The sequence below is a fragment of the Topomyia yanbarensis genome, chromosome 1 (genome assembly GCF_030247195.1).
Source record: "Topomyia yanbarensis strain Yona2022 chromosome 1, ASM3024719v1, whole genome shotgun sequence".
Taxonomy (NCBI): Eukaryota; Metazoa; Arthropoda; class Insecta; order Diptera; family Culicidae; genus Topomyia; species Topomyia yanbarensis.
In genome coordinates this window covers 41,877,833-41,890,994 of record NC_080670.1, presented here as the reverse complement: position 1 = coordinate 41,890,994, position 13,162 = coordinate 41,877,833, and the positions used below count along the sequence as shown (strand labels likewise).

Below are 13,162 nucleotides of genomic sequence, written 5' to 3'. Positions count from 1 at the left end.
TATTTGGTTGACATTTGTTAAAATGAACGTGCTTAAGGGAGTTGTTTACTTTATATATAAGGTCAAAAACTGAATTTTTTGCTTGAATTGACGGAATACACTGCAAAATATTCAGAAGCCTCGCTTCTTTGATGGTAGTACCGGTTGTTGGGGAGGACACACAGTGCATAAGATAACGGTGTGCTGTTTATGGTTATAGTGGGCGGACTTTTCTTAGCCGATTCTGGCTTACCGTCCTGCAGTGCTTTTTTTGCAGAATTTTCACATAGGAATCTGACCTGGGTGCTTGATCAGTGCTGTCTGATTAAATGACCAATTGTCGGTTAATCTGCATAAAATGGTTACGTATGAAGGAATTGGTTTATTTGGAAGTATTCTCACCACACCAACAACGTTAGGAACACCCGACAAAGTTTCAGCTGTTATGGAATCCACTTCTCCGTATCTTGACATAAAATTTTAAAATGCGATGTCAGGAATAGATAAATCGCAATCGTTGCTGTGCTGTATGTTGTTCCGTGAAGCGAATAACTGTAGTTGACTAATGTTTAATATGATGCATTTACAGGGTGTTCACTTCTGCCAGATTGAGCAGCATCTACACTTCCCGAGTACCTGATCTTACAGAACATTTCCAAAAATCAATATCAACACAATCCGTCTGCAATGGGGCTAGTTTTTGCCGTGTATCTATAGCGGAACGATTTTTAGCTTCTACTCAGAGCGAGATAAGAACCGTAATTAAAATGAATTGTTTTTGAATTTTTGTATCTCTATGGCACGGTTTCCGGCTGTACTTCGCAGGTGTTTTATTTGCGTCCGATTCCTGATTACCGCATTCTGTGTCTTTATTGTTGTCAGTTCCTACATATTTTAACAGCACGGCTCCTACGTTACGCATACAAGTTACGATTAGAACATTTTCTCGGTTTTTCTTGGATTCATTATGAGATAAATTTATGTAAATTAAAAACCTTTTGGATTTTTTTTATTTTTTAACGAGAATTACTATTTTTTAACGAGAAGTTGCATCTGCTTCTCATCTTGCTTACAATAAAAAACTAAAAACTGCTCCACAGCTACCAGCAATTAAATCTACCCGTGCTTCGCTCTGTCTACACCGCAGAAGCAAAATATTGTACTCCACCATATTGGGTCGAACGTGAATAAAAATGAGGGATGTGGTTAAAAAATACTCCTGTTTACTTTTTGAGATGCCCCTCAAAATCTCCTTTTCGAGAAGCAAAAAAATTGTTAAAAGTACTAATAGAGCTAAAGATGGCCACTGTTTACGCCCTACAGCTACAATTTCACCGTGTTAGACATAACGTACTGAATATATTCCAGACTCTAAATCAAACAGATGCGTTTGTTTCGTGAAACAAAATACACTCAGATTTTTTTTTCACGAGTTTGTTGCGCGGTTTTTTGCGAGGTTTTTTGCGCGGATTTTCGAATAACGCGGCCTTTTTTACGCGGATTTTCCAATAAACACGTTTTTTTAACGCGGATTTTCAAATTAGCGCGGTTTTTGCAAAAATATTCTTAATCCTTTGGAATGCAAAGAACTTAGACGAATTTTGGGAGCTTTTTTGCGCGAATTTCGCAATTAACACGGTTTCTGAAAAAAATATTCCTTTTGAATGCAAAAGACTTTCGGAAAGATGGAAGAGGCGGGTCTGGAAGACTCCTAGTGGCCCGCATCTCAACAATATGGGTATTCTTGGAATGGACTTGACGAGTAGGTGCCAGAAATTGATCTTTGACGCCATTTTGAAATCAAAGATGGCGACTTCCGGTTTAGCGAAGTTGGCTATAGCCCAATCAATATTGGTATTTTTGGAAGTTGAAGTTGTAGTACAAATAGTTTTCAAACAGTTAAATTTACTTGAATTTGAGCAATGTGTTTAATTTGAATCAATTCAAACCTCCAACTCACACCACATACGTCTCTTTGTTCTCTCACTTCCATTCTCATCGCACTCTTCTGGATGAACACATAAAAATATTTTGCATTTCGCTGGTTTATGATTAGATTTTACATTCGTGGATATTGTGGATGATCGTCCAGATTCTTCATGCGGGAATTTCGGTAAACCTGAAGTCACCAACTAGAATTTCAAAATGACGTCAAACATCGACAATTTGTCTCCTACTCATCAAAACCATTTCGAAAACACTCATATTGATTGAGTTGTAGAGAATCTCGCTAAGCCGAAAGTTGCCATCTTGGATTTCAAAATGGCTCCAAAAATCAATTTCCTACACCTACTCGTCAAGACCATTCCGAAAATACCCATATTATTGAGGTGCGGGTCATAAGGAGTACAGACCCGTCTCTTCCATGTTTCCGAAAATCTACGAAGTCTTTTGCATTCAAAAGGACTTAGAATATTTTTTGCAAAAACCGTGGTAATTGTGAAATCCGCGCAAAAAAAAACTGCCAAAATTCTTCTAAGTTCTTTGCATTTAAAAGAACTTAGAATTTTTTCTCGGGAAAAAGTCTAAGTCTTTTGCATTCAAAAGGCGTTAATTGCGAAATCCGCGCAAAAAAAACCTGGGTGTATATTGTTGAATGTGGCAACATGGCGCGAATGACTCTATATATATAAGCGATGGCACCATCGAGGTACGAATACACGACTTAATTCGATGTACCTCTAATAACGTTGTTAACAGTTATGTGCATAACTGTTAATAGGCCGAAAGGTTACCCGAGTACCCGTTAATTGAAAAACTTTTAAGTTGACAATTTTGGTCGATTTGGATAGCACGTAATAAGAAGCTGTCGAAATGTCCACGCTGTTTGTTGATGCGGCAATATGAGTTAACCACAGACTTATAAAGACGACGAACTCACTACCAAGTATGGCATGTTCTAAATTCCACATCAGGCATCTTCGAACCAACTGCGAGACATTTTCAAACAACAACCAAAGCATGCAGAACTGGGCCTAGCAACGATCAATAAATAACTACCACCAACTTTAGGAGCCCGGTACAAAGGCAGATCATAAGATTGTACAGTGGTCCAGAATGTAAATTTAGCAGGAAATTTTAACTGTTTGCTAAAACTAAATAACTTTGCTTTACAGTATGTTTAGGGACGTTGTTGTGCTTTGCAAGGCTCTTCTTTTTGTTTAAACAGAAACTAGGCTAGTTCTAATTTTACCAAGATTTCAAATTGAACTCTTTAACGGTTTTAGATAGAGCTTGACTGTCTTCGATGAAGTTGTAGAATAACGTATTCTAGAAAAAAAAATTACTGAAAACAAACAAGCTCTATCTTTTACACTTTTCATTGCACGACAAATGAAAGAATTAGAATTAGACAACATTTTAGGGTGTATAATTTGTTTTTATACTGCAACTACTAAACTTTTTCCGGTTCGAAGTTATGAGAACTTTTACATAAAAAAAACATAAATTTTCAAAAAGAACTATCTTCGATTGGGGCACTTAACATTAAATACCGTTTCTGTCATGTGTAATATCATACTTTGTAATATAGATCACCAAAAAAATGCAATATTTTTGTATATCTTGCAATATTTACTCAAAAAGTTGTTTATTTTAAGTAAAAGGTATACATAACTTTATAACGAAAGAAGCTAGAAGTTCAGTAAATTAAGACAAATTGTTTTCCTTCAAAATATCTGAAAGTATTCCTAAAGTTATCTAAATGAAAAACCAAAACTGCAAAAGTTATATTTGGTTCATGGTTAAGAACCTCTCGAGGGGTGATAGACTACAATATTTGGAGAAAAAAACACTCTTCTTCACATACCTTCAAATCTTAACTATGTGTACCGTAATAACTTATTTGAAATACATCTAACAAAAAAGTATACTTTGAATTTGATATATTTTAGTTCCATTGGAAAGGTGAGAAAAATTCCTATTGAATGCTATTCTCATATCTATCAGTCAAATAGTTTTAATTAACTTTTAGTGGTAAAGTAGTTGAAAGTTAATATTTTTGATTAGGTTTTTATTATTTTTCTCAAAATAATAAATTATGAACATAATCCCTACTATCCAAAACGTGAGTTTCAAGTCGATCCATAATTTGTTTTTCAACAACATATTTCATCTCTTCTCGTTTTTTTTGCAATTTCATTATTAAACTTTTTCTGTAGTCGACTTGCAATTGCTTAAAAGACTCTAGTCCAAAAATATCCTTTTTATCTTTATTTTCAAGTTTTCGTTGGATAGCTAAGAAAATTTCGTACCGAATTATGTACAAATATGTTTGAGTTATTTAACGACTTTTTACTAGTAAAATAGTAAAATGATTTTTGTAATTGTTTCAATTTGATTAACAAATTTTATCTTATCGATTGTTCATTTGATGCCCCTTGATATTCTCTATAACTTGAAATTTGACACTTCATCCCTATCTTTATTCATTTCGCTGCAATTCAATAGTGAGCTCGTTGTTTTTGCAATGATGTGATAAATGATGCAGTTTTTGGGAATGATGTGATAAAAATGATCTTGTGTCGAAACGAAAAGAGATAATTGTATGGAGTCAATGCAAGAATTGTAGAACTTGCTAAAATGCATCATTTCGATGATAATAATAGTGATGTTTATTATTTATTTAAAAAAAATAACGAAAATTCTAATAATCACTAACTTTAAACTAATTTACTTATAAAAGAATACTAAATCCACTCAGCTGAAAGGTATTAACATATTTTTCTCTGCAAAATTTTCTTGGCTTTTTAATGAAAACAAAAAAATACAATAAGTTCCATACTTTTCCAATTGGAGCTAGTATTACAGAAAATAAGACAAAAGTATTCCCGTTCTATTAAACTAAACAAACACATAGAAACAAGAAAAGTTAAGTGTATCATGTCAAAAAACAAATTATGCAGCTCTTCCAGGCAAACAATCTGAATCATTAAAATGGTGGTGTTAACTATTAAGATGTTCGAGAAATGAATGAAAAATCGATAAAAAATATAAACTTTGAAATAAATTAGTTCCAAAAGATTACTTAACCTTATTAACTGAAACAAGTGAGGACACCATTCAATAGAAAATTTTCTCACCTTCTCGATAAAACAAAAAGATTTGACGTACAAAGTATACTTTTTGAATTAGAGGTATTCAAAGACGAACCAATAATTCTGTAACGGTTGAGATTTGATGGCACGTGTAGAAAAATTTTGTCCGCCAAATAAAATCTTCCAATACCCCTCAAGAAATTCTTAACCATGAATCATACACCCTGCATAAATAATTGTTTTAAAAAAACAATTCTTTAATTTTTTTTCGGTACATTTCTTGTAAAATAAAAACTATAAGACATAGAGTTCCAGTGCCTTCGACAAAGTTTTTTAAATTGGATTTTTATAAATTTTCAGAAAGACTGGGAAACTCATTCTCGAACCATTAAAAATTTAATTTCCTGATTTTAATGAACCCTGCCCACGATTTAATACAATAGAAAAGTCTTGTAAAGTGCTAAATTTCATCATGAGAATGAAGGTTTATCATGAATGAAAAACCAATTTTTATATAACTTTTGCAGTTTCCATTTTTTCTAACATATCCTTTAGATGTTTTTCAGAGTTTTTGAAGACCAACATTTTATTGTAATACATTAAAGCTACAGTTTCTATTAATCAAAAGATATTAATACTTATAATATCAAAAATTGATTATTTGAAATCAATTTTGTGAAAGTTTAGAAGATATCTTAGTCGCCATTTTTTGCTTAAATAAACCTCGAATCATGACTTTGTATGTAGTTGAAAAAGAATTAACTTTTGTTTGCCCCAATGAGTAATATTGGTATTCCAAGGCACCACATTTTTATCGAAAAAGCGCCCATAACTTTTCAAAAATAATAGTTAGATATGTGATTCCGTGAAACAAATTATTCGCCTTAAAACAATCTTAAAGTTGTCTGAAGTAATCCAATTTTTAAATCAATACCGCAAAAGTTATTTGAATAAAACAATTTTCTTAAAAAAGTATAAGATAGTATGCCCTCAGCAATCTTTTCTAAAACTTGTCGTTCTACAACTTTACTGAAGGACTATCTAGAATGATTAAAAAGTTGAATTTTTGAACTTGGTAAAATTAGTATCACTCTAACTGTTGTTTGAACAAAAAAAGTGTAGGGGTTCAAAAGCTACGAAAAGTTTTCCAAAGACATAATAAGGCTGTGGTGGTTTAGTTTTAGTAAAATCTCAAAATTCCTGCCAAATTTGCCTTCATAGACCACTGTGCACTGTAAACCAACCAAACAGTCGAATGTAACGTCATCTATATTTTTGGTGCGAACTTGATTTTTGGAAACACTAATAATTTCATGAATACGATGTTTATTATTCATAATTTCAGGAACATAGTCACGATTTTTGTAAATCGGCCAATTCACGAAATCGTGATTTTTTCATGAATTTATGAACGTTTTTTCCGTGTATATTTGTTGTCTTAAAATATTTCTGAAAACTGATAAAACCCTTCAACTTAGACTATATTTGACAACTTTTTCCATGCAATTGAACAATTATAAATATTCTAGAAGAATTGTGTTCAGCATCGAAAAGTAAGAATTGAGCAACTTCTAACACGGAGAGAGAGAAACATCTGTCTTGATCAAAACAGGTTTAACCTCAACACTTTTAAGACAAAATATTTTTTATTCCAATATGCGCTAGAAAAAAATTGGGCATGAACAGGTTAAAGACTGCAAGACATATCTATGGCTTGAGGGATTCTCCTAATACTTGATGGATTTTCTTGATGTGATTAAGGCTTACTGTTAATTTGTTTAAACTCCCTGAGTTTCATAGAGCTTCTTTAAAATAGACTGTAATGCTTTTGAAGCCCGTAAGACTTCTTATAAATTTGTTCCATTTTCTCGAAATTTACGAAATCAAACAGAAAATGGTGTGTGTCCGCTCTATGAAACGTAGGTACCAACTATGATTTTCTGTGCTAAATTCAACAATGGGGAAAAACTGAACTAAAGCTTTATAGCAAAGAAAATATCAGTTAGGATAATTATTTTCTGAGTATTCCTTTGTATTAACACTCCTCCAACCGTGCCAGTTTTATTTACACGAACAACCATGCCTCAAAAAAAGTCGGTACGGTATTTTCAAATCGCTATATCTCAGCAGTCGCTTGACCAATTTGGACAATTTTGGTATCAATGGATTTTTTGGACTCTTTAGATTATTTTGAAATAGTTCAAATTTAAATTTGACCACAGTTGGTCTTTTTACGACAAAAAAAGTCGGAGCAAGTACTACAAAATTTCCAATATTTGTGAAGAACTTAAAATCTAGCGCGATGACCAACGCATATTATTATGTTAAATTCTTTGGATTGATGTAGGCAACCAATTTCTAGCAGATTGTTCATAATTTCTTATGAAAGAAATTACGATATCTTCACAAAATTGCATACAATACAGAAAATGATAATTTTCGGAAATAATTCAAATTTTATAGCGATGACATGCATATATTATATTGTCAAAATGTTCGTATATATGCGAGTGATAATTTTCAAGAGCATTGTTCATAGTTTTTAATTCAATGAACTACAAAATCTTCACAAAATCACGTATTTTACAGAACATTTCTTTATTTTCCATTGTAACTTTAAATTTTCACAATGAATATCGCATTTCATTATATCAAAATGTTCGCATTTATGTGTTAGACGTGTTTTCAGAACATTATTCATAGTTTTAAAATCACTGAACGACAATAGCTTCACAAAATCACGTATTTCATAGAACATTTCTTTATTTTCCATTGTAACTTGAAATTTTCACAATAAATATCGCATTTTATGATGCTAAAATATTTTCATTTACGAGATAAACAAGTTTTTGGAACATTGTTTATAGCTTTAAATTCAATGAACAACAATATCTTCACAAAATCACGTATTTTACAGAACATTTCTTTATTTTCCATTGTAACTTGAAATTTTCACAATAATTATCTCAATTTATGATGCTAAAATATTCGGGTTTACGAAATAGACAAGTTTTTGGAACATTGTTTATAGTTTTTAATTCAATGAACTACAAAATCTTCAGAAAATCAAGTATTTAAAGGCACCTTTTATATTTTCCTTTGTAACTTGAAATTTTCACAATGAATATCGCATATTATAACGCTTAAATATTCGCATTTACGAAATAGACAAATTTCGAGAGCATTGCTTATAGTTTAATTCAATGAACTACAATATCTTCACAAAATCACGTATTTTACGGAACATTTCTTTATTTTCCATTGTAACTTGAAATTTTCACAATGAATATCGCATTTCATTATATCAAAATGTTCGCATTTATGTATTAGACGAGTTTTCAAAACATTATTCATAGTTTTAAAATCACTGAACTACAATAGCTTCACAAAATCACGTATTCCATAGAACATTTCTTTATTTTTCATTGTAGCTTGAAATTTTCACAATGAATATCGCATTTTATAATGCTAAAATATTCTTATTTACGAAACAGACAAGTTTCCAAAACATTGTTTTTAGTTTTAAATTTAATGAACTACAATACCTTTACAAAATCACGTATTTTACGGAACATTTCTTTATTTTCCATTGTAACTTGTAATTTTCACAATAATTATCTCTTTTTATGATGCTAAAATATTCGCATTTACGAAATAGACAAGTTACGAGAAGATTGTTCGTAGGTTTTAATTCAATGAACTACAATATCTTCACAAAATCACGTATTTTACAGAACATTTCATTATTTTGAAAACATTGTAGTTCAAATTAAATTAAATTCAATCAACAATGTTCTACAAACTTGGCTACCATATATATACAAACATTTTGGTGTCGTAGCATTATTCATTATAAAAATTTCAAGCTACCCATGAAAAAAATGTTCTGTAAAATACGTGATGTTGTGCAGATTGTGTATTTCATTGAATTCAAATATACGGACAATGTTCCACAAACTTGAGTATCACATAAATTCGAACATTTAGATATAAAAATGTTGCGATATTCATTGAATTCAAGTTACAATGGAGAAAAAAAAGTTCTGTAAAATACGTGATTTTGTGAAGATTTTGTAGTTCATTGAATTTAAAACTAAAAGCAATGTTTTGGAAACTTCTCTGTTTCGTAAATAAGAATATTTTAGCATCATGCGATATTCATTGTGAAAATTTTAAGTTACAATAGAAAATAAAGAAATGTTCTCTAGGACACGTGATTTTGTAAAGATATTTAAGTTCATTGAATCAAACTCTAGGAACAATGTTCCACAAATTAATCTATTAGATAAATGTGAACATTTTGTATTAGAGTTTCATTCCCTGTGAAAATTTAAAGTTACACTGAAAAATAAAGGAAAATTCTGTATAATACGCAAATTTGTGAAGATATTGTAGTTAATTGAATTAAGAACTGAATAATATTCCAGGAACTTGTCCATCACATAAATTCGAACATTTTGATATCATATACATGGCGTAAATTTCAAGTTGCAATGAAAAATAAAGAAATGTTCTATGAAATACTCGACTTTCTCGATGAAATACTCGATGTAGTTCATTGAAATAAAAACTATTATCAATGTTCTAGAAACTTGTCTACTTCATAAATGCGATATTTTAGCATCATAAAATTGTAAAAATTTCAAGTTACAATGGAAAATAAAGAAATGTTCTGTAAAATACGTGATTTTGTGAAGATATTGTAGTTCATTGAATTAAAACCTATTAACAATCTTCTCGTAACTTGTCTATTTTGTAAATGCGAATATTTTAGCATCATAAAATGAGATAATTATTATGAAAATTACAAGTTACAATGGAAAATAAAGAAATGTTCGTAAAATACGTGATTTTGTGAAGATATTGTAGTTCATTGATTTTAAAACTAATAACAATGTTTTGGAAACTTGTCTGTTTCGTAAATAAAATTATTTTAGTATCATAAAATGAGATAATTATTGTGAAAATTTCAAGTTACAATGGAAAACAAAGAATTGTTCCGTAAAATACGTGATTTTGTGAAGATATTGTAGTTCATTGAATTTAAAACTACAAACAATGCTTTGGAAACTTGTCTATTTCGCAAATGCAAATTTTTTAGCATCATAAAATGCGATATTCATTGTGAAAATTTCAAGCTACAATGGAAAATAAAGAAATGTTCTATGGAATACGTGATTTTGTGAAGCTATTGTCGTTCAGTGATTTTAAAACTATAAATAATGTTCTGAAAACACGTCTAACACATAAATGCGAACATTTTGATATAATGAAACGCGATATTCATTGTGAAAATTTAAAGTTACAATGGAAAATAAAGAAATGTTCTGTAAAGTACGTGATTTTGTGAAGATTTTGTAGTTCATTGAATTAAAAACTATGAACAATGCTCTTGAAAATTGTCACTCGCATATATACGAACATTTTGACAATATAATATATGCATGTCATCACTATGAAATTTGAATTATTTCCGAAAATTGTCATTTTCTGTATTGTATGCAATTTTGTGAAGATATTGTAGTTCCTTTCATAAGAAATTATGAACAATCTGCTAGAAATTGGTTGCCTACATCAATCCAAAGAATTTAACATAATAATATGCGTAGGTCATCGCGCTAGATTTTAAGTTCTTCACAAATATTGGAAATTTCCAATTTTTTGTAGAACTTGCTCCGATTTTTTTTGTCGTAAATAGATCAATTGTGGTCAAATTTAAATTTGAACTAATTCAAAGTAATCTAAAGAGTCCAAAAAATCCATTGATACCAAAATTGTCCAAATTGGTCAAGCGACTGCTGAGATATAGCGATTTGAAAATACCGTACCGACTTTTTTTGAGGCATGGTGGTGGGAGCGTTAATTACAACAATTTTTCAACTCCCGTAAACCATCTTTTATTCCATCTGCAAAAAAAACAGTAAAAACCTAAATAAAATAGCCGACGAAGGTCGGATTTACTAAGCCCCCCCAGTGCGACTCTATCCAACGACTACGCATCTTACCGTCGACACAGAAACCTACGTTTCTCCAACCGCCGTAGCAGAAAGTGCCCGAACGGACTAAACAAAAAGGCGCGAAGCACAATTCACAAACTTTCACAAGGAAGGTACAGAGAACAAAAAAAAAACACATTTAAACACCTAAGAAGAAAGAAAAAAATCCGTTCATCAACGGCAGGAGTACGCTAACACTTACGTCGCTGTGCTGCACGGGTTTGTCCTTGGAACTCCTTCGTCTCTGATTTTCACCACCCCCCGCCTCACGCAACGAGACCGAGATGTGTCACAGCTGCTACAACAGCAGCAACCAAGTACGGCTGTCGATTTAAGCACGAATCCGCAATCCGATGGGAAATATTCTCACTTTTCACAGGCTGACACACTTTGCTTGCGTTCGGTTCATACGGAATAAATTTGTGATTTTATGCTGATGTGGTTGGATTGGATGTTTTTCCCTGTTTTTTCCCCTGGCTTCTTGATCTTCTGCTGCTTTCCCAGCTCAGTACAAGTAACACATAACGGTAAGGATTAGATTGGTTGTGCCTCCCTTCGGGCAGGTCGGTCGTTGTGCGGAGACAATCACCCCGTCGTTTTTCTTTGACACTGAACGCGAGGGAAAAATTGGCTATTTTCGCTTTGGAGCGACCTTCACTCGGGAATCACTCTCCTTGAGGCAGCCACGCCGCGGCGGAATTGTGTGACACCACTGGTTTTATTTTTTCTTTTCACTTTCCTTCGTTTCGCTACACACCTTCAACACACTCACTGCTATTTTGGTCTGGTGTAACTTCCAAGAATTTCCACTTCACTTCCAAGCAGTGTTTAGGAAAGACAGCCCAAGGGCGCCTTGCTCTTCCGTTCACTGATTAGCACAATATGCTATTGCCTTCTGCTCAATTCATGCCATCTGCAGAACCATTTCCGTTGACTATATTTCGCACCCGGGACACTTTTTTCAACAATGGAACCACTGCACAGAAATAAGAATTTTCCCTTGCCCTAATTATCATGACACAGACGACTTGAGCACGAATGAAAAATCTTCTCGCACATTTACTTCCCGCCAGCCCCCAACCCGTTCGGAAAGCATCAACGACCGATCAAAAGCAAATCTTAAAGTAGCTTTCACATACGACCAAAGCTCCACCACCACTGGGTAGCACTATTTCAGCCACTGCTGCTCATTCCTACTATGCACGTATAATTCTTCCCCGCCACGAGCATTACCACCAATCTCTTCACGTGCCACAATCGGCTACGGATCCCACCCCCCTTCTGCAGAGGCAAACTTTTCCCACCACTACTGCTCGAGAGTCCTTAATATCAGCCTTCTGATGCTTGCATTGAATTCGCACGCCACCCACACACTAACTAGACACTAACCGACTGCACCGACTTCCTCAGCGTCTCTCCCACCAACAATAACACATTCATTTGCCCGAGTAAGCTGGATGCTAGGATAAATAGATGGATGAGCGGTAATCTTCCTTTTCACACTTTCCGTTTTCAGCGGAAATACTGAACTGTTCGCGATGCCTGCCACATTCCACGCTTCATCAATTAATAACGCCGCAGCAAAGCGCACCGAGCAGAAGAAAGAAGAGAGCGAAAAAAACGAATATCTGATTTTCCACCACCGGAAGTTCTTGCTCACACCGAATAATGATGTGCTGTGCTGCACCGCTTGCCACCATGCGGCCTAATCACCAAACATACCAAAAGCGCACCAGCTGATGGATAGTTTACCAAACGTTGCGACAGACTGCGAGTACCGAGTAGAACTGGGACCAAGAGCGAAATCTCGACTAGCATTTGGGCCCTAGTGAAGATGCGACGACGACGACTACCACACACCGACGCGATGGTGCCGAAATTGAGCGAGAACGATGCAACGATGACGACGGCCGCGACTGTTTGCTGCTATCAGCAAGCGAGCTACTTCACCAGCAGTCGTCGTCGTCGTCGGTCAGTCAGTCAGCCAGTCAGCCGCTCAGTTCAGGGAGCTTTCTCGCGAGTACGAAAATGTTGATGCGGTACGTACGGTTCGGCTGCCGGGCGAACTGTTGGTGTAGCTCAATTCTCTCGTCGAATCGGTTGACTCTCGCTCGCTGTGGCTGCGTTGCTTGAGAGCGAATTATTTACTGC

The 13,162-nt window shown here is 33.8% G+C and overlaps 1 protein-coding gene across 2 annotated transcripts in view; it reads right to left on the bottom strand.

Moving 5' to 3' along the window:
• LOC131677454 (octopamine receptor beta-2R-like) overlaps positions 1-12,776 on the bottom strand; it is a 303,621-nt gene extending 290,845 nt beyond the window's left edge. For both annotated transcript variants that reach the window (XM_058957289.1, XM_058957290.1), the window contains exon 1: positions 11,214-12,776. The gene's annotated coding sequence lies outside the window, so the exon portion shown is untranslated. The remainder of the gene's footprint in view (positions 1-11,213) is intronic.
• Between the last annotated feature and the right edge of the window lie 386 nt (positions 12,777-13,162).